Source organism: Pseudophryne corroboree, chromosome 3, assembly GCF_028390025.1.
Source record: "Pseudophryne corroboree isolate aPseCor3 chromosome 3, aPseCor3.hap2, whole genome shotgun sequence".
In the NCBI taxonomy this organism is placed as follows: Eukaryota; Metazoa; Chordata; class Amphibia; order Anura; family Myobatrachidae; genus Pseudophryne; species Pseudophryne corroboree.
In genome coordinates, this window is record NC_086446.1 from 583511524 (window position 1) to 583535190 (window position 23667).

The 23667-nt window shown below is 45.1% G+C and overlaps 1 long non-coding RNA gene across 1 annotated transcript in view; it reads right to left on the reverse strand.

Moving 5' to 3' along the window:
* Positions 1-23667, reverse strand: part of LOC135058043 (uncharacterized) — a 911901-nt gene that overhangs the window by 533533 nt on the left and 354701 nt on the right. The window lies entirely within an intron of this gene.

A 23667-nucleotide genomic window follows, 5' to 3' on the forward strand; every position in this document is an offset into this window, starting at 1 on the left:
CAAACAGTGTGTGAGGCTTTAGTGACTGACTGGCTAAAATCAATCCAACTTCACAAAGATGAAATTTCTCATTTCCGACATCCACCTCAATGAGTCAAGATAATTGAATTGCACTAAGTGTGTGAGATATAGGGAAATTGGTTAAAACATGACCATATTTGTTTCTAGATTATTCCAAATTTAAAAAAAATATTTCATACAATTTTGTATTTTATATACACATAGCTGTCAGTTAAGAAATTAAATTACTGTATACATAATGGAGAGTCAATTTATTGCTTGCTTGGCATGAATTGTATAACATAAATTTTTCCATTTTGTATTGAAATGTATGCAGGCTAATTTCTCAATGTAGCCTGAAATGAAGGAATAGAACAAATAAACAATGGAGATTAAAAAAAAAAAGAAATAATAGGATTATTTTAACAAAACTGTATTAAAATTTTCGTTTATCTATGTAACAACCTTTTGTAGATTTAGGGGTGTATTCAATGCATGTCAGATCCTTTCCAACGGAAAGGATCTGACAATGCAGTATTCAATTTGCAGACTAATCCGACAGGATTTGGCTGTTCTCGACAATGTTAATCCGACTTTTTTTTTTACTTGGATTGACATTGTCGAAAACGGTGCTAAAAGCGGTCTGATTTGGCTGCAAATCCGACAAAACACGTGGATCCGCGGCTAATCCGCCGATTCACGTGTTTTCCGACAAGTCAGAATTGCTGACCTGTCGGAAAAACGGCAGCCCCATTGAATAGGTCGAATCATTATTCGACCTGAAAAAGTCAGAAACTGCAGTCTTTCCGACAAGATGGCAGTTCCGACAAGAATTGAATACACCCCATAAATGCCGAACACACTGGTGGCATAGAAATCAAATGCTGTTTTAGAAGTTCTACTGTTGTAGGCTGCTTGGCCTTCACTTTTCTGTCCAGTTCTTATCAACACAACTCAATGGAGTTTAAGTCTGGTCATTCCATGTTTTTAAGTCTACTGTTATTTTCCTCACATGTAGTTCTAACATAGCCTGGATGTAAGTCTTTAGACATTATCTTGATGTAGGATGAACCCATGACAAACTACTGTAGGTGTAGACCAGAGGGTATTGTACATTGCTGCAAAATGGTGAGGTAGCCCTTTTCATACCGAGTAATGTAGCATGTCATTATTTTTTTATTTAATAAAACTTAGAAAACGACACTATGTTGTACTGTCTTGTAGTTCTATTTTTAAAATGTTCAGAAGTGTCTTTAGCAGTTTAGAGTTTAGGACTTTACAGGAGCAGCTGCGTATCTTCAATGAACCACTTGTACACTAGTAGGTACAATATTGTGTGTGTGTATATATATATATATATATATATATTGCACAGTATGTATATATATATATATATATATATATATTCGCATACACACACACATATATATATATATATATAGACAGGGGTGTCAGAAGGTGTTGTGGAAGGCGGGGGCGTAGATACAAATACATTTTGGTGCTCTCCTCCTACGAGTACTCCCCCCTCCCACCCCATGCGGCGAGCGCTTACCCCCAAATCACAGCGGAGACTCTGACTTCAAAACTCCGGCGCTGCAGCGTGCTACCCCGTGTCCTGTCCTAGCCGGCTCTCAGATGCATTACTGGGAGGAGGCGTGCCCTTGCTGAGCCTGCTATGACATCTCTGTCTCCTCCCAGTAATGCCTCTGTAAAGAGCCGGCTGGACAGGACAGGGGCAGCACGCTGCGGCGCCGGAGTTTTGAAGTCAGAGTCACCGTGGTGATCTGGGGGTGAGCGCTCCCCCTCCCCAGCACCTGTGCGTCTGAGATGTTTTGGGGGGACATGCTGCCCCCTTCCCATTCCAACGCCTAAAAAAAAAAATATATATATATGTATATATATTTATTGATAGATAGATAGATAGATAGATAGATAGATAGATAGATAGATAGATAGATAGATAATGTAGTTGAGTGAGAAATAGGCACTCCAAAATCTTGATTATGGATGCCAGGACATAGTAATTGTAGTCAATAGTGAAAATGGCACTCAGTGGAATAGTCAGCTATGTGCCTTTCTCAAGCTTGCGTCAGGGCAAAAAGCAGCCCAAAGTGTTGCTGTCTATATTCTGATGCTTGAATAAACCCTTTGGTTTTTTTTCTTTACCAGGGAGTGCGTTTTTTTCTTCTGACTATACTGTACATATATATATATATATATACATACACACGGTATATATCATTTATACACACACACACATACACACACACACACACACGTGTTTGTATTTGTGTGTATAAAGTTTAAACCTATAGCTATAAAGGCATATATCCAATATATTGATGCTATTAATACAAAAAAATCTGCCACCTGTCTGTTTGCAAGGAAAATGATACACTGAAATATACGAACACCTGTTATACATAAATACAACATATAAGACTCAGGAACATCTACTGCACAAATAATCAAATAACATCAATTTATTTGATGTCTGAAAATAAACGCCATAATTCCAATTGCTATTAGCTGCCAATTGCGACGGCATATCTACTATCTGTGTACAGACATAGAAAATGAACTGCTGGAGATGCAAAGCAGAAAGAAATGGCAATTTCTTCCCAACACCGAGAGGGCGACTGGAAAGAGAGTTAAAAAGAAAGAAAGAATAAAGAGATATAAAATTAAAAGGTAAAAAGCAAGAAGGCAAATAAGAGTACGCTTTCAGCTTCCACATTATTAATGACTCTTCAAAAAATCTGTGAGTTTTCCAATCTTCTCTGAGAAGCGCATGAAGGAGCTCACAGATGAAACTGACCTTCAAAATGTTCTTTGGTCTTTAGTTAAGAAATTCGCTCGCCATTATGGCATCATTAGGGAAACAAGGATAAAATTACTCCATGGTTAATGACCTATAGTATCTCCCCACCAAAATTTGTTTCAGATCTAATAAAACTGTGCTTAACACACTCGGATGAGTTATGAGGACTGTTCTGCAGGGTATTAAAATGTGGAAAATAGATTTTCCGAAGCTGGGGGGACTGGACTTTTTGAATCAGATAGCAGAATGGAATTTTCTGGGCTATAAATTCTTCCATGTCTCAATTTCATCTCTCTCTCTCTCTCTCGCCTGCTCTTTCTTTCTTTTTTTTCCTCTCCATTTTTCTGCAATGCTAAAGCAACAGAAGAATCTTTCAGCACAAAACATTCCCTAAACTTTTCTTCCTGCTTTTTTCATGCCGGAAAAGTTCAGAAATTGTGAGAAACGACTGAGCTTCCCTTATTTTGTATTATTATTTCTGCTGTAAACTATTAACCTCTGTTATCTGTTTCTTCTTCAATGTTAATGTTCTACTGTGTTATATATGCAGAAATATAGCAGTATAATATTGCAGTCACAAACATGTACAGCATGAGGAAGCTTCAGCTTTCCCCCCGGACGTCACAGTAACTGTCAACTTAATGACCCTAGTAGACTAATTTGGACCCTTCAGGTTCCAGAGGAGGCAGGAACAGTGACTACCAACCTTTTCATGTCATGACCCATCTGTGTTATAAATTATTTTACTTTATCATTTACCTGTGTTAAAAGATTGCGAAAACTAATCAGGAATATAAAGAATAAAATGAAAACAGCTATTTCTTCTTCCGAATTAATGATAAGGCCTAGCCCTTTATGTGCCCAGACTAAGATCATAACTGTTTTATGCTTGTGCTTTATACATAAGTCAAAATCTTTTTTTGTTTTTGCGTACTATAGGTTTTTTCTAATGAGGTAAATATGAGAACAAAGACACTGTTAAGATTACATTATGTATCTGATGTAAGAAAACTAAGCTGCCATTATGTGTGAAACAGGAGCCAGGATGGCATTGGTGCTTTTAGGTTAGTGAGGACCAGTTACTGCCGCGGAGAGAGGTGGCTCACGAGGTAATGGCATTTTGCTCTCTTTAAACTTTAATCTTTCCTATTAATGCTCTGCAACTGGAGAATGTATGAGAGTTAATGTTCCATGAACGTGTTCTCACTCGGCAGTCTCTGCGAGCTAATTACCTTCAGGTGCTAAATGGGGGGAAATTGCAATCCATTTGGATGTGAAAAAATTTCGCCTTTCCAATCCCTTGTGAAACATTTTTTTTCCTGAGTATTACAGGGGAAAAAATGCATTTTTTTTTAATGTAGTTCTGTATGTGTGTCTTTATTCTGAGTTCTTAAATAAAAACAACACAATAACCCGTCTGCTTGACATGGAAATGATCGCAGCTAAAATGTATGTACAAAACACGTCACAAAGCCCTGCAATGTGTGTGATAAACTGACAGGGATAATGCAGGCAAGACAGTTATATTCATCATCTCAGGCACTCAGTATCAACAAACAATCATAACGATGGAAGGTAATGTTTCAGTCCTTTCTAAAATAAAGGGTAAAAACAAAATGTAGTGGAAAGGTTTTCCTCAGTATACAAGAGGTTTTTCCTATGTGACCTTCTGCGCTGCATGGCGAAAATCTCTTTCAGCAATGCAGTCACAGAGAGCTGTGAATCCCAGAATGGGCGTTACCTGCTGTATGTACGCACGCAGTGACACTTGACTCCTTGCACCTGCGTTTAGCTCAGTATTTATTGCAGGAGGATGTGCATTAATGATGGTCGGTTTACTTTACCCACTACATGTCCACTGTGTATGACCCTTGCAGCATTACTAGTAATTCACTGCCACATTAACGTACGCATTTCATTACCAGATTATAATGAGGTTTGTGTGTGGTGGAAAGAGTGCATAGGTGCCCACAATGGATTACTGAAAAGATAGTTTAGGAAGAGATCTTCTGACAAAAAAAAATAACTTGTGTGTGTTCATTTTAGAGAACCAATCACCATGTACACATTCACTTTTATTTGCATCTATTATATTGTACTAGATTTTATTGGCAGATAACCACAATTACGGTAGGCTGATTTCTACGTGTACCTCCATAGGTTGTACAAATCAGCCATAGAGAAATCTTGTGAAGATGATGGAAATGGGTAAATGAGTCTTTAATATATGGTCTAGAGCACAGCCAGCCCTAACCAATATGATGCCCTAGGCAAAATTTTGGCTGGTGCCCCCTAGCACCGCCGCTTGTTCCGCCTCTGACCCTGCACCCCTTTCCCAGCACCATCACCCCTCACCCATAGCAGTCCTCATTTTGGTGTTCCTAGTCCCTATATTTTAAATAGGAACATTGCGCATTTGGCGCACAGTCCAAAAAGGGGTGTGTTCTTGCTGGGAAGGGGCATGGCCACACAAAAGTACCCCCAATTCAAATTATGCCACATAGTAGTGCAACTATATTTACACACATAATGCCCCTTACACATATGCAGAACACTACTGCACAACCAACCCACCCGCACACATCACTCACATGGCCACTAAAACTGTGACCTGTGCCTCTGCTTGGATACAGATGTGTCCTCATACATCTTGCCTCAATATGCCATGCAGCAGGAGATGCCTGGCGGGAGTCAGCAGGCAGCTCTGCTAACGCTGGGCGCCTTTTTATGAAAACGTGTCTTGTTTGCATTACTATGTGGCTAGGATGCACAAGCAGCTACTGCTGATTAAAATGATATGTGGCATGCCTACTGAATATACTGTGTGTGACTGTGACTGTATCTGCATATGAAATGCTAAGTTACAGTGATTTCCAGGAATACACTGTAACGTAGCATTTCGTATGCAGATACAGCCGCAGTCACACCCAGAATATAGGCATGCTGCATATCATTTTAATCAGCAGAAGCTGCTTGTGCCCCATGGCATACCAAATGCCCTAGGCATTTGCCTAGTTTGCCTATGCCTGAGGCCGGCTCTGTACGTACGTACGTACGTACGTACATACATACATACATACATACATACATACATACATAATACTCCCAGTCAAATTATTTAAGTAACATCACTAGGTTACGTACAACATACTGCATGTTTGATACCCATTAATGGACAAACTCTAAAGGCTAAATTGTAGGTGTTTGGACATGATGATCAATCTACCTTGACCATAGCTGTGTAAATTGCTGTCTAAGACAATCGAGGTAAAAGATGAAATGAAAAGAAGCCAATTGTTTAAAACTTTGGCCAGTGGTGCAACAAGAAACCATCATACCTGGAGTGAGAATATGCTACCTCCAGGTACCAAAGCACTTAATTAGAGGGAGATAAGGTGGTCATCAATCATATCTTCCTTGTCCCATATACCCACCAACAATTCATCCACTTGTCTCATGTCCTCAACTCATGCCTCTCCCATTATCAAATGTGTCTCCCCACTCTGCCTTTGTCGTGTGTGTGTGTGTGTGTGTGTGTGTGTGTGTGTGTGTGTGTGTGTGTGTGTGTGTGTGTGTGTGTGTTCCTACACCCCAGCCTCCGTCTCCTGGTTCAATTAGGATGGTGGGTGGCAGTCATTTGCAGCAAAGAGAGGTAGGTCGGGAATCACATGCAACAATGGAGTATTAGTCCCTACAATGTATTTATAGCCATTACTAACAACACATTACATTAGTAGCTCCTACATTAAACAAAAGAGGCTATACTGTATATTTAATGAAAAGCCCACACTGTTAATTAATAGCCTTCCCATTACATTCATTCGCTCTCCCACACATAGGCCCTCATTCCGAGTCGTTCGCTCGGTAATTTTCATCGCATCGCAGTGAAATTCCGCTTAGTACGCATGCGCAATAATCGCACTGCGACTGCGCCAAGTAATTTTACAATGAAGATAGTATTTTTACTCACGGCTTTTTCCTCGCTCCGGCGATCGTAGTGTGATTGACAGGAAATGGGTGTTACTGGGCGGAAACACGGCGTTTTCGGGGCGTGTGGATAAAAACGCTACCGTTTCCGAAAAAAACGCAGGAGTGGCCGGAGAAACGGGGGAGTGTCTGGGCGAACGCTGGGTGTGTTTATGACGTCAAACCAGGAACGACAAGCACTGAACTGATCGCAGATGCCGAGTAAGTCTGAACCTACTCTGAAACTGCTAAGTAGTTTGTAATCGCAATATTGCGAATACATCGGTCGCAATTTTAAGAAGCTAAGATACACTCCCAGTAGGCGTAGGCTTAGCCTGAGCAACTCTGCTAAATTCGCCTTGCGAGCGATCAACTCGGAATGAGGGCCATAGTACAGTAATTCCCCTTATTACTAGAGATGAGCGGGTTCGGTTTCTCTGAAACCGAACCCGCACGAACTTCATGTTTTTTTCACGGGTCCGAGCAGACTCGGATCCTCCCGCCTTGCTCGGTTAACCCGAGCGCGCCCGAACGTCATCATGACGCTGTCGGATTCTCGCGAGACTCGGATTCTATATAAGGAGCCGCGCGTCGCCGCCATTTTCACACGTGCATTGAGATTGATAGGGAGAGGACGTGGCTGGCGTCCTCTCCATTAGAAATTAGATTAGAAGAGAGAGAGAGATTGTGCAGAGTCAGACAGAGTTTACCACAGTGACCAGTGCAGTTGTTGTTAGTTAACTTTTATTTATTTTAATATATATCCGTTCTCTGCTATATCCGTTCTCTGCCTGAAAAAAAACGATACACAGCAGCAGCCAGTCACACAGTGTGACTCAGTCTGTGTGCACTCAGCTCAGCCCAGTGTGCTGCACATCAATGTATAAAAGGCAAAGCTTATAATAATTGTGGGGGAGACTGGGGAGCACTGCAGGTTGTTATAGCAGGAGCCCCCAGGAGTACATAATATTATATTAATTTAAAATTAAACAGTGCACACTTTTGCTGCAGGAGTGCCACTGCCAGTGTGACTAGTGGTGACCAGTGCCTGACCACCAGTATAGTAGTATATTCATTGTTGTATGTATTGTATACTATCTCTTTATCAACCAGTCTATATTAGCAGCAGACACAGTACAGTGCGGTAGTTCACGGCTGTGGCTACCTCTGTGTCGGCAGTCGGAACTCGGCAGGCAGTCCGTCCATCCATAATTGTATTACAATATATACCACCTAACCGTGGTATTTTTTTTTCTTTCTTTATACCGTCATAGTGTCATACTAGTTGTTACGAGTATACTACTATCTCTTTATCAACCAGTGTACAGTGCGGTAGTTCACGGCTGTGGCTACCTCTGTGTCGGCAGTCGGCAGGCAGTCCGTCCATCCATAATTGTATTATTATTATAATATATACCACCTAACCGTGGTTTTTTTTCCATTCTTTATACCGTCGTCATAGTGTCATACTAGTTGTTACGAGTATACTACTATCTCTTTATCAACCAGTGTACAGTGCGGTAGTTCACGGCTGTGGCTACCTCTGTGTCGGCAGTCGGCAGGCAGTCCGTCCATCCATAATTGTATTATTATTATAATATATACCACCTAACCGTGGTTTTTTTTCCATTCTTTATACCGTCGTCATAGTGTCATACTAGTTGTTACGAGTATACTACTATCTCTTTATCAACCAGTGTACAGTGCGGTAGTTCACGGCTGTGGCTACCTCTGTGTCGGCAGTCGGCAGGCAGTCCGTCCATCCATAATTGTATTATTATTATAATATATACCACCTAACCGTGGTTTTTTTTCCATTCTTTATACCGTCGTCATAGTGTCATACTAGTTGTTACGAGTATACTACTATCTCTTTATCAACCAGTGTACAGTGCGGTAGTTCACGGCTGTGGCTACCTCTGTGTCGGCAGTCGGCAGGCAGTCCGTCCATCCATAATTGTATTATTATTATAATATATACCACCTAACCGTGGTTTTTTTTTCATTCTTTATACCGTCGTCATAGTGTCATACTAGTTGTTACGAGTATACTACTATCTCTTTATCAACCAGTGTACAGTGCGGTAGTTCACGGCTGTGGCTACCTCTGTGTCGGCAGTCGGCAGGCAGTCCGTCCATCCATAATTGTATTATTATTATAATATATACCACCTAACCGTGGTTTTTTTTCCATTCTTTATACCGTCGTCATAGTGTCATACTAGTTGTTACGAGTATACTACTATCTCTTTATCAACCAGTGTACAGTGCGGTAGTTCACGGCTGTGGCTACCTCTGTGTCGGCAGTCGGCAGGCAGTCCGTCCATCCATAATTGTATTATTATTATAATATATACCACCTAACCGTGGTTTTTTTTCCATTCTTTATACCGTCGTCATAGTGTCATACTAGTTGTTACGAGTATACTACTATCTCTTTATCAACCAGTGTACAGTGCGGTAGTTCACGGCTGTGGCTACCTCTGTGTCGGCAGTCGGCAGGCAGTCCGTCCATCCATAATTGTATTATTATTATAATATATACCACCTAACCGTGGTTTTTTTTCCATTCTTTATACCGTCGTCATAGTGTCATACTAGTTGTTACGAGTATACTACTATCTCTTTATCAACCAGTGTACAGTGCGGTAGTTCACGGCTGTGGCTACCTCTGTGTCGGCAGTCGGCAGGCAGTCCGTCCATCCATAATTGTATTATTATTATAATATATACCACCTAACCGTGGTTTTTTTATACCACCTAACCGTGGCAGTCCGTCCATAATTGTATACTAGTAAACTATCCAATCCATCCATCTCCATTGTTTACCTGAGGTGCCTTTTAGTTCTGCCTATAAAATATGGAGAACAAAAAAGTTGAGGTTCCAAAATTAGGGAAAGATCAAGATCCACTTCCACCTCGTGCTGAAGCTGCTGCCACTAGTCATGGCCGAGACGATGAAATGCCAGCAACGTCGTCTGCCAAGGCCGATGCCCAATGTCATAGTACAGAGCATGTCAAATCCAAAACACCAAATATCAGAAAAAAAAGGACTCCAAAACCTAAAATAAAATTGTCGGAGGAGAAGCGTAAACTTGCCAATATGCCATTTACCACACGGAGTGGCAAGGAACGGCTGAGGCCCTGGCCTATGTTCATGGCTAGTGGTTCAGCTTCACATGAGGATGGAAGCACTCAGCCTCTCGCTAGAAAACTGAAAAGACTCAAGCTGGCAAAAGCACCGCAAAGAACTGTGCGTTCTTTGAAATCCCAAATCCACAAGGAGAGTCCAATTGTGTCGTTTGCGATGCCTGACCTTCCCAACACTGGACGTGAAGAGCATGCGCCTTCCACTATTTGCATGCCCCCTGCAAGTGCTGGAAGGAGCACCCGCAGTCCAGTTCCTGATAGTCAGATTGAAGATGTCAGTGTTGAAGTACACCAGGATGAGGAGGATATGGGTGTTGCTGGCGCTGGGGAGGAAATTGACCAGGAGGATTCTGATGGTGAGGTGGTTTGTTTAAGTCAGGCACCCGGGGAGACACCTGTTGTCCGTGGGAGGAATATGGCCGTTGACATGCCTGGTGAAAATACCAAAAAAATCAGCTCTTCGGTGTGGAGGTATTTCACCAGAAATGCGGACAACAGGTGTCAAGCCGTGTGTTCCCTTTGTCAAGCTGTAATAAGTAGGGGTAAGGACGTTAACCACCTCGGAACATCCTCCCTTATACGTCACCTGCAGCGCATTCATAATAAGTCAGTGACAAGTTCAAAAACTTTGGGTGACAGCGGAAGCAGTCCACTGACCAGTAAATCCCTTCCTCTTGTAACCAAGCTCACGCAAACCACCCCACCAACTCCCTCAGTGTCAATTTCCTCCTTCCCCAGGAATGCCAATAGTCCTGCAGGCCATGTCACTGGCAAGTCTGACGAGTCCTTTCCTGCCTGGGATTCCTCCGATGCATCCTTGCGTGTAACGCCTACTGCTGCTGGCGCTGCTGTTGTTGCCGCTGGGAGTCGATGGTCATCCCAGAGGGGAAGTCGTAAGCCCACTTGTACTACTTCCAGTAAGCAATTGACTGTTCAACAGTCCTTTGCGAGGAAGATGAAATATCACAGCAGTCATCCTACTGCAAAGCGGATAACTGAGTCCTTGACAACTATGTTGGTGTTAGACGTGCGTCCGGTATCCGCCGTTAGTTCACAGGGAACTAGACAATTTATTGAGGCAGTGTGCCCCCGTTACCAAATACCATCTAGGTTCCACTTCTCTAGGCAGGCGATACCGAGAATGTACACGGACGTCAGAAAAAGACTCACCAGTGTCCTAAAAAATGCAGTTGTACCCAATGTCCACTTAACCACGGACATGTGGACAAGTGGAGCAGGGCAGGGTCAGGACTATATGACTGTGACAGCCCACTGGGTAGATGTATGGACTCCCGCCGCAAGAACAGCAGCGGCGGCACCAGTAGCAGCATCTCGCAAACGCCAACTCTTTCCTAGGCAGGCTACGCTTTGTATCACCGCTTTCCAGAATACGCACACAGCTGAAAACCTCTTACGGCAACTGAGGAAGATCATCGCGGAATGGCTTACCCCAATTGGACTCTCCTGTGGATTTGTGGCATCGGACAACGCCAGCAATATTGTGTGTGCATTAAATATGGGCAAATTCCAGCACGTCCCATGTTTTGCACATACCTTGAATTTGGTGGTGCAGAATTTTTTAAAAAACGACAGGGGCGTGCAAGAGATGCTGTCGGTGGCCAGAAAAATTGCGGGACACTTTCGGCGTACAGGCACCACGTACAGAAGACTGGAGCACCACCAAAAACTACTGAACCTGCCCTGCCATCATCTGAAGCAAGAAGTGGTAACGAGGTGGAATTCAACCCTCTATATGCTTCAGAGGTTGGAGGAGCAGCAAAAGGCCATTCAAGCCTATACAATTGAGCACGATATAGGAGATGGAATGCACCTGTCTCAAGTGCAGTGGAGAATGATTTCAACGTTGTGCAAGGTTCTGATGCCCTTTGAACTTGCCACACGTGAAGTCAGTTCAGACACTGCCAGCCTGAGTCAGGTCATTCCCCTCATCAGGCTTTTGCAGAAGAAGCTGGAGGCATTGAAGAAGGAGCTAACACGGAGCGATTCCGCTAGGCATGTGGGACTTGTGGATGCAGCCCTTAATTCGCTTAACAAGGATTCACGGGTGGTCAATCTGTTGAAATCAGAGCACTACATTTTGGCCACCGTGCTCGATCCTAGATTTAAAGCCTACCTTGGATCTCTCTTTCCGGCAGACACAGGTCTGCTGGGGTTGAAAGACCTGCTGGTGACAAAATTGTCAAGTCAAGCGGAACGCGACCTGTCAACATCTCCTCCTTCACATTCTCCCGCAACTGGGGGTGCGAGGAAAAGGCTCAGAATTCCGAGCCCACCCGCTGGCGGTGATGCAGGGCAGTCTGGAGCGACTGCTGATGCTGACATCTGGTCCGGACTGAAGGACCTGACAACGATTACGGACATGTCGTCTACTGTCACTGCATATGATTCTCTCAACATTGATAGAATGGTGGAGGATTATATGAGTGACCGCATCCAAGTAGGCACGTCACACAGTCCGTACTTATACTGGCAGGAAAAAGAGGCAATTTGGAGGCCCTTGCACAAACTGGCTTTATTCTACCTAAGTTGCCCTCCCACAAGTGTGTACTCCGAAAGAGTGTTTAGTGCCGCCGCTCACCTTGTCAGCAATCGGCGTACGAGGTTACATCCAGAAAATGTGGAGAAGATGATGTTCATTAAAATGAATTATAATCAATTCCTCCGCGGAGACATTGACCAGCAGCAATTGCCTCCACAAAGTACACAGGGAGCTGAGATGGTGGATTCCAGTGGGGACGAATTGATAATCTGTGAGGAGGGGGATGTACACGGTGATATATCGGAGGGTGAAGATGAGGTGGACATCTTGCCTCTGTAGAGCCAGTTTGTGCAAGGAGAGATTAATTGCTTCTTTTTTGGGGGGGGTCCAAACCAACCCGTCATATCAGTCACAGTCGTGTGGCAGACCCTGTCACTGAAATGATGGGTTGGTTAAAGTGTGCATGTCCTGTTTTGTTTATACAACATAAGGGTGGGTGGGAGGGCCCAAGGATAATTCCATCTTGCACCTCTTTTTTCTTTTCTTTTTCTTTGCATCATGTGCTGATTGGGGAGGGTTTTTTGGAAGGGACATCCTGCGTGACACTGCAGTGCCACTCCTAGATGGGCCCGGTGTTTGTGTCGGCCACTAGGGTCGCTAATCTTACTCACACAGCTACCTCATTGCGCCTCTTTTTTTCTTTGCGTCATGTGCTGTTTGGGGAGGGTTTTTTGGAAGGGACATCCTGTGTGACACTGCAGTGCCACTCCTAGATGTGCCCGGTGTTTGTGTCGGCCACTAGGGTCGCTAATCTTACTCACACAGTCAGCTACCTCATTGCGCCTCTTTTTTTCTTTGCGTCATGTGCTGTTTGGGGAGGGTTTTTTGGAAGGGCCATCCTGCGTGACACTGCAGTGCCACTCCTAGATGGGCCCGGTGTTTGTGTCGGCCACTAGGGTCGCTAATCTTACTCACACAGCTACCTCATTGCGCCTCTTTTTTTCTTTGCGTCATGTGCTGTTTGGGGAGGGTTTTTTGGAAGGGCCATCCTGCGTGACACTGCAGTGCCACTCCTAGATGGGCCCGGTGTTTGTGTCGGCCACTAGGGTCGCTAATCTTACTCACACAGCTACCTCATTGCGCCTCTTTTTTTCTTTGCGTCATGTGCTGTTTGGGGAGGGTTTTTTGGAAGGGACATCCTGCGTGACACTGCAGTGCCACTCCTAGATGGGCCCGGTGTTTGTGTCGGCCACTAGGGTCGCTTATCTTACTCACACAGCGACCTCGGTGCAAATTTTAGGACTAAAAATAATATTGTGAGGTGTGATGTGTTCAGAATAGGCTGAAAATGAGTGTAAATTATGTTTTTTGAGGTTAATAATACTTTGGGATCAAAATTACCCCCAAATTCTATGATTTAAGCTGTTTTTTAGGGTTTTTTGAAAAAAACACCCGAATCCAAAACACACCCGAATCCGACAAAAATAATTCGGTGAGGTTTTGCCAAAACGCGTTCGAACCCAAAACACGGCCGCGGAACCGAACCCAAAACCAAAACACAAAACCCGAAAAATTTCAGGCGCTCATCTCTACTTATTACTAGAGATGAGCGCCTGAAATTTTTCGGGTTTTGTGTTTTGGTTTTGGGTTCGGTTCCGCGGCCGTGTTTTGGGTTCGAACGCGTTTTGGCAAAACCTCACCGAATTTTTTTTGTCGGATTCGGGTGTGTTTTGGATTCGGGTGTTTTTTTCCAAAAACACTAAAAAACAGCTTAAATCATAGAATTTGGGGGTCATTTTGATCCCAAAGTATTATTAACCTCAAAAACCATAATTTACACTCATTTTCAGTCTATTCTGAATACCTCACACCTCACAATATTATTTTTAGTCCTAAAATTTGCACCGAGGTCGCTGTGTGAGTAAGATAAGCGACCCTAGTGGCCGACACAAACACCGGGCCCATCTAGGAGTGGCACTGCAGTGTCACGCAGGATGTCCCTTCCAAAAAACCCTCCCCAAACAGCACATGACGCAAAGAAAAAAAGAGGCGCAATGAGGTAGCTGTGTGAGTAAGATTAGCGACCCTAGTGGCCGACACAAACACCGGGCCCATCTAGGAGTGGCACTGCAGTGTCACGCAGGATGGCCCTTCCAAAAAACCCTCCCCAAACAGCACATGACGCAAAGAAAAAAAGAGGCGCAATGAGGTAGCTGTGTGAGTAAGATTAGCGACCCTAGTGGCCGACACAAACACCGGGCCCATCTAGGAGTGGCACTGCAGTGTCACGCAGGATGTCCCTTCCAAAAAACCTGAACCACTAGCCATGAACATAGGCCAGGGCCTCAGCCGTTCCTTGCCACTCCGTGTGGTAAATGGCATATTGGCAAGTTTACGCTTCTCCTCCGACAATTTTATTTTAGGTTTTGGAGTCCTTTTTTTACTGATATTTGGTGTTTTGGATTTGACATGCTCTGTACTATGACATTGGGCATCGGCCTTGGCAGACGACGTTGCTGGCATTTCATCGTCTCGGCCATGACTAGTGGCAGCAGCTTCAGCACGAGGTGGAAGTGGATCTTGATCTTTCCCTAATTTTGGAACCTCAACATTTTTGTTCTCCATATTTTAATAGGCACAACTAAAAGGCACCTCAGGTAAACATTGGAGATGGATGGATTGGATACTAGTATACAATTATGGACGGGCTGCCGAGTGCCGACACAGAGGTAGCCACAGCCGTGAACTACCGCACTGTACTGTGTCTGCTGCTAATATATAGACTGGTTGATAAAGAGATAGTATACTAGTAACTAGTATGTATGTATAAAGAAAGAAAAAAAAACCACGGTTAGGTGGTATATACAATTATGGACGGGCTGCCGAGTGCCGACACAGAGGTAGCCACAGCCGTGAACTACCGCACTGTACTGTGTCTGCTGCTAATATATAGACTGGTTGATAAAGAGATAGTATACTCGTAACTAGTATGTATGTATAAAGAAAGAAAAAAAAACCACGGTTAGGTGGTATATACAATTATGGACGGGCTGCCGAGTGCCGACACAGAGGTAGCCACAGCCGTGAACTACCGCACTGTACTGTGTCTGCTGCTAATATAGACTGGTTGATAAAGAGATAGTATACTCGTAACTAGTATGTATGTATAAAGAAAGAAAAAAAAACCACGGTTAGGTGGTATATACAATTATGGACGGGCTGCCGAGTGCCGACACAGAGGTAGCCACAGCCGTGAACTACCGCACTGTACTGTGTCTGCTGCTAATATATAGACTGGTTGATAAAGAGATAGTATACTCGTAACTAGTATGTATGTATAAAGAAAGAAAAAAAAACCACGGTTAGGTGGTATATACAATTATGGACGGGCTGCCGAGTGCCGACACAGAGGTAGCCACAGCCGTGAACTACCGCACTGTACTGTGTCTGCTGCTAATATAGACTGGTTGATAAAGAGATAGTATACTCGTAACTAGTATGTATGTATAAAGAAAGAAAAAAAAACCACGGTTAGGTGGTATATACAATTATGGACGGGCTGCCGAGTGCCGACACAGAGGTAGCCACAGCCGTGAACTACCGCACTGTACTGTGTCTGCTGCTAATATATAGACTGGTTGATAAAGAGATAGTATACTCGTAACTAGTATGTATGTATAAAGAAAGAAAAAAAAACCACGGTTAGGTGGTATATACAATTATGGACGGGCTGCCGAGTGCCGACACAGAGGTAGCCACAGCCGTGAACTACCGCACTGTACTGTGTCTGCTGCTAATATATAGACTGGTTGATAAAGAGATAGTATACTCGTAACTAGTATGTATGTATAAAGAAAGAAAAAAAAACCACGGTTAGGTCACTGGTATATACAATTATGGACGGGCTGCCGAGTGCCGACACAGAGGTAGCCACAGCCGTGAACTACCGCACTGTACACTGGTTGATAAAGAGATAGTAGTATACTCGTAACAACTAGTATGACGACGGTATAAAGAATGAAAAAAAAACCACGGTTAGGTGGTATATAATACAATTATGGTTGGACGGACTGCCTGCCGAGTGCCGACACAGAGGTAGCCACAGCCGTGAACTACCGCACTGTACACTGGTTGATAAAGAGATAGTAGTATACTCGTAACAACTAGTATGACGACGGTATAAAGAATGAAAAAAAAACCACGGTTAGGTGGTATATAATACAATTATGGTTGGACGGACTGCCTGCCGAGTGCCGACACAGAGGTAGCCACAGCCGTGAACTACCGCACTGTACACTGGTTGATAAAGAGATAGTAGTATACTCGTAACAACTAGTATGACGACGGTATAAAGAACGAAAAAAAAACCACGGTTAGGTGGTATATATTATAATACAATTATGGATGGACGGACTGCCTGCCGAGTTCCGACACAGAGGTAGCCACAGCCGTGAACTACCGCACTGTACACTGGTTGATAAAGAGATAGTAGTATACTCGTAACAACTAGTATGACGACGGTATAAAGAACGAAAAAAAAACCACGGTTAGGTGGTATATATTATAATACAATTATGGATGGACGGACTGCCTGCCGAGTTCCGACACAGAGGTAGCCACAGCCGTGAACTACCGCACTGTACACTGGTTGATAAAGAGATAGTAGTATACTCGTAACAACTAGTATGACTATGACGACGGTATAAAGAAAGAAAAAAAAAACCACGGTTAGGTGGTATATAATACAATTATGGATGGACGGACTGCCTGCCGAGTGCCGACACAGAGGTAGCCACAGCCGTGAACTACCGCACTGTACTGTGTCTGCTGCTAATATAGACTGGTTGATAAAGAGATAGTATACAATACTACTAATATACTGGTGGTCAGGCACTGGTCACCACTAGTCACACTGGCAGTGGCACTCCTGCAGCAAAAGTGTGCACTGTTTAATTTTAATATAATATTATTTATCATGTACTCCTGGCTCCTGCTATAACAACCTGCAGTGCTCCCCAGTCTCCCCCACAATTATAAGCTTTATATACAATACATTGATGTGCAGCACACTGGGCTGAGCAGTGCACACAGACTGAGTCACTGTGTGACTGTGTATCGTTTTTTTCAGGCAGAGAACGGATATATTAAATAAAACAAACAACTGCACTGTCTCTGGTGGTCACTGGTCACTGTGGTCGTCAGTCACTAAACTCTGTCTGCACTCTGCACTCTCTTCTAATCTACAGTATCACAGCAATCTCTCTCTCTCTCTTCTAAATCTAATCTAAATGGAGAGGACGCCAGCCACGTCCTCTCCCTATGACTCTCAATGCACGTGTGAAAATGGCGGCGACGCGCGGCTCCTTATATAGAATCCGAGTCTCGCGATAGAATCCGAGCCTCGCGAGAATCCGACAGCGTCATGATGACGTTCGGGCGCGCTCGGGTTAACCGAGCAAGGCGGGAAGATCCGAGTCGCTCGGACCCGTGAAAAAAAATGTGAAGTTCGTGCGGGTTCGGATTCAAAGAAACCGAACCCGCTCATCTCTACTTATTACACTATATTAAAATCCCCCTAACCAACACATTACATAAATAAGGCCCTCATTCCGAGTTGTTCACTCGCTAGCTGCTTTTAGCAGCATTGCACACGCTAAGCCGCCGCCCTCTGGGAGTGTATTTTAGCATAGCAGAATTGCGAACAAAAGATTAGCAGAATTGCGAATAGAAAATTCTTAGCAGTTTCTGAGTAGCTCGAGACTTACTCCTACATTGCGATCAGTTCACTCAGTTTCGTTCCTGGTTTGACGTCACAAACACACCCAGCGTTCGGCCAGACACTCCCCCATTTCTCCAGCCACTCCCGCGTTTTTCCCTGAAACGCCTGCATTTTTCCGCACACTCCCAGAAAAGGTCAGTTTCCGCCCAGAAACACTCACTTCCTGTCAATCACTCACCGATCAGCAGAACGATGAAAAAACTTTGTTACGCCGTGAGTAAAATACCTAACTTTTGTGTAAAATAACTAAGCGCATGCGCTATGCGAACCTTGCGCATGCGCAGTAAGCGACTAATCGCAGTATAGCGAAAATCGGCAACGAGCAATCAACTTGGAATGACCCCCTAAACCCACTACATTACATTGATATCATCCCTTTCACACCTTATAGTAACGCTCCCTCATGCACAAAATGATATTGCTCCCACTTTGCATTAATACAATCCGTACACACAGGAACATATTCCATTAATAGCCTCCACATAAATTACATTAATACTGTTGCCCCACACATTACTCAACAACTCCCTCACAAATATTACATTAATACCACATTCCAAATACCCATTTGTATCAGTACTTTCACCCTTGATAGCCATCATGTGACTAACAGTGATCCGAACCCACCCGAACTTCACCTATTTTACATGGTTCCGAGGCAGACTCGGATCTTCCCGCCTTGCTCGGTTAACCCGAACGAGGCCGAACGTCATCATCCCGCTGTCGGATTCTCGCGAGATTCGTATTCTATATAAAGAGCCGCGCGTCGCCGCCATTTTCACTCGTGCATTGGAGTTTGAAGGAGAGGACGTGGCTGTGTTCTCTCCAGTGGTGCAAGTAGAAAAAATGTGTTACAGGTACTGTGTGTGCGCGCCGAAGGCGCGCGTGCCAAAAAATGGGCGTGACCAAATGCCATATGGGGCGTGGCCAATGAAAATGTGGGCGTGATACACATATAAGGATGGGGCAGATACACATATGACCCCCACAGTGCCAGATACACGTTGCCCCACAGTGCCAGATACACATTGCCCCACAGTGCCAGATACACGAATGCCCCACAGTGCCAGATACACGAATGCCCCACAGTGCCAGATACACGAATGCCCCCCACAGTGCCAGATATACATTGCCCCCCACAGTGCCAGATATACATTGCCCCCCACAGTGCCAGATATACATTGCCCCCCACAGTACCAGATATACATTGCCCACAACAGTGCCAGATATACATTGCCCCCACAGTGGCAGATATACATTGCCCCCCACAGTGCCAGATATACATTGTCCCCCACAGTGCCAGATATACATTGCCCACAACAGTGCCAGATATACATTGCCCGCCACAGTGCCAGATATACATTGCCCGCCACAGTGCCAGATATACATTGCCCCCCACAGTGCCAGGTATACATTGCCCACAACAGTGCCAGATATACATTGCCCACAACAGTGCCAGATATACATTGCCCCCCACAGTGCCAGGTATACATTGCCCCCCACAGTGCCAGGTATACATTGCCCCCCACAGTGCCAGGTATACATTGCCCCCCACAGTGCCAGATATACATTGCCCCCCACAGTGCCAGATATACATTGCCCCCACAGTGCCAGGTATTCCTGAAGCAGCAGAATCCCCCCCCCTCCCCCTGCTCACCGCTGCTGCTGACTTGTGTGAGGGGAGGAGAGCGCAGTCTCCGGCGGGTGAGTTCAATATTCAGCGCCGATCCGTGAGCCAATCAAAGCTCCGCGAGCTCTGATTGGCTCACGGGCGGCGCTGATTTGAAAGAAGACATTGAGGGGCAGGAGAGGCGCAGGCTGCGCTCTCCTCCCCTCACATCAGCGGTAGCAAGCGGCGGCCCGTCGGTGTGGGTACGGCGTACCCACGGCGAAATTCTTAAGGGTACGCCGTACCCACCCGTACCCGCATACTTGCACAGCTGACTTAAAATCACCATGTCCACTGTACAGCAGCAGCACCAAATATAACTTACCTAATAAGTGTGTTATAGACAGTGCCCCACATTGCATATATATATATATATACATACACACACACACACACACACACACACACTGCACCAGGCCGCTGACACTGTTTTATAATATATATATATATATATATTTTTATATATATATATATATATATACACACACATATACTAGACTAGTACAGACGGTACACTGTCTGTACTAGTCTAGTATCTAGTATATATACTATTAAAACAGTGTCAGCAGCCTGGGGCAGTGTGTGTGTGTATATATATATATATATATATGTGTGTGTGTGTATGTATATATCTATATATATATATATCTATCTATATATATATATATATATATACATACATACATACATATATATATATACCCACACACATATATATATATTTATATATGCACACACATACACTCTATATAAAGTTACACTGAGTGTACCTCACTCAGGCAGTTAAGCTGCTAGTGCTCCAGCTCGCCTCCACAACAAACTGCGCTGACTGCGCCTAACGGTAACGGCCCCCCGGCCCTGTGTCTCTGCTACTCGCCGCCAGTGCCACTGCCGCTGCTCAAGCCTCGGCCTCCTCAGACCCGCCGCGCCCAGCCAGCCCTCAGCCGCGGGAGCGTGATGACGTCATGATCACGCTCCCAGCAGGCTGAGAAGGGGAGGTGCTGATGCGGAGGCGCCCAGCGGCTGCAGCGGGACCTGGGGAGCGCAATAAAAGTCCAGTGAGCGGCGCGGCCCGGCGGAGTGGGTACGGCGTACCCGCGGCAAAATTCTTAAGGGTACGCCGTACCCGCCCACTTGCAGGGCTGGTTCTCTCCCTGAAAAGCTCCGTATCTGTGCTCAGTGTGCTGCAAATATCTGTGCTCAGTGTGCTGAAAAATAAGATTTTACTTACCGATAAATCTATTTCTCGTAGTCCGTAGTGGATGCTGGGGACTCCGTCAGGACCATGGGGAATAGCGGCTCCGCAGGAGACAGGGCACAAAAGTAAAAGCTTTAGGATCAGGTGGTGTGCACTGGCTCCTCCCCCTATGACCCTCCTCCAAGCCTCAGTTAGATTTTTGTGCCCGGCCGAGAAGGGTGCAATCTAGGTGGCTCTCCTAAAGAGCTGCTTAGAGTAAAAGTTTTGTTAGGTTTTTTATTTTCAGTGAGTCCTGCTGGCAACAGGCTCACTGCATCGAGGGACTTAGGGGAGAGAAGTGAACTCACCTGCGTGCAGGATGGATTGGCTTTTTAGGCTACTGGACACCATTAGCTCCAGAGGGAGTCGGAACACAGGTCTCACCCTGGGGTTCGTCCCGGAGCCGCGCCGCCGACCCCCTTGCAGATGCCGAAAAGTGAAGAGGTCCAGAAACCGGCGGCAGAAGACTTTTCAGTCTTCATAAGGTAGCGCACAGCACTGCAGCTGTGCGCCATTGTTGTCAGCACACTTCATAGCAGCGGTCACTGAGGGTGCAGGGCGCTGGGGGGGGCGCCCTGGGCAGCAATGATAGTACCTTATTCTGGCTAAAAATACATCACATATAGCCCCTGGGGGCTATATGGATGTATTTAACCCCTGCCAGGTCTCAGAAAAACGGGAGAAGAAGCCCGCCGAAAAGGGGGCGGGGCCTATTCTCCTCAGCACACAGCGCCATTTTCCCTCACAGAAATGCTGGTGGGAAGGCTCCCAGGCTCTCCCCTGCACTGCACTACAGAAACAGGGTTAAAACAGAGGGGGGGGCACTTATTTGGCGATATGACTATATATATTAAAATGCTATAAGGGAAAAACACTTATATAAAGGTTGTCCCTGTATAATTATAGCGTTTTTGGTGTGTGCTGGCAAACTCTCCCTCTGTCTCCCCAAAGGGCTAGTGGGGTCCTGTCCTCTATCAGAGCATTCCCTGTGTGTGTGCTGTGTGTCGGTGCGTGTGTGTCGACATGTATGAGGACGATGTTGGTGAGGAGGCGGAGCAATTGCCTGTAATGGTGATGTCACTCTCTAGGGAGTCGACACCGGAATGGATGGCTTATTTAAGGAATTACGTGATAATGTCAACACGCTGCAAGGTCGGTTGACGACATGAGACGGCCGGCAAACCAATTAGTACCTGTCCAGGCGTCTCAAACACCGTCAGGGGCGTTAAAACGTCCTTTTACCTCAGTCGGACGAGCGTACACAATAAGGAAGGATTTTGAATCCCGGGTAAGACTCATACCAGCCACACCAATCCACACTGTACAACCTGTGATCTGAACCCAGTTAACAGCATGATAACAGCGGAACCTCTGAAAAGATGGCTCACAACCATAATAACCCGATTTTTGTAACAATAACTATGTACAAGTATTGCAGACAATCCGCACTTGGGATGGGCGCCCAGCATCCACTACGGACTACGAGAAATAGATTTATCGGTAAGTAAAATCTTATTTTCTCTGACGTCCTAGTGGATGCTGGGGACTCCGTCAGGACCATGGGGATTATACCAAAGCTCCCAAACGGGCGGGAGAGTGCGGATGACTCTGCAGCACCGAATGAGAGAACTCCAGGTCCTCTTTAGCCAGGGTATCAAATTTGTAGAATTTTACAAACGTGTTCTCCCCCGACCACGTAGCTGCTCGGCAGAGTTGTAATGCCGAGACCCCTCGGGCAGCCGCCCAGGATGAGCCCACCTTCCTTGTGGAATGGGCCTTGACAGATTTAGGCTGTGGCAGGCCTGCCACAGAATGTGCAAGTTAAAATGTGCTACAAATCCAACGAGCAATCGTCTGCTTAGAAGCAAGAGCACCCAGTTTTTTGGGTGCATACAGGATAACAGCGAGTCAGTTTTCCTGACTCCAACCGTCCTGGAAACCTATATTTTCAGGGCCCTGACAACCTCTAGCAACTTGGAGTCCTCCAAGTCCCTAGTAGCCGCAGGTACCACAATAAGCTGGTTCAGGTGAAACGCTGACACCACCTTAGGAAGAAACTGGGGACGAGTCCGCAGCTCTGCCCTGTCCGAATGGACAATCAGATATGGCTTTTGTGAGACAAAGCCGCCAATTCTGACACTCGCCTGGCCGAGGCCAGGGCCAACAGCATGGTCACTTTTCATGTGAGATATTTCAAATCCACAGATTTGAGCGGTTTAAAATGTGATTTGAGGAATCCCAGAACTACGTTGAGATCCCACAGTGCCACTGGAGGCACAAAAAGGGGGTTGTATATGCAATACTCCCTTGACAAACTTCTGGACTTCAGGAACTGAAGCCAATTCTTTCTGGAAGAAAATTGACAGGGCCGAAATTTGAACCTTAATGGACCCCAATTTGAGGCCCATAGACACTCCTGTTTGCAGGAAATGCAGGAATCGACCGAGTTGAAATTTCTTCGTGGGGCCTTCCTGGCCTCACACCACGCAACATATTTTCGCCACATGTGGTGATAATGTTTTGCGGTCACCTCCTTCCTGGCTTT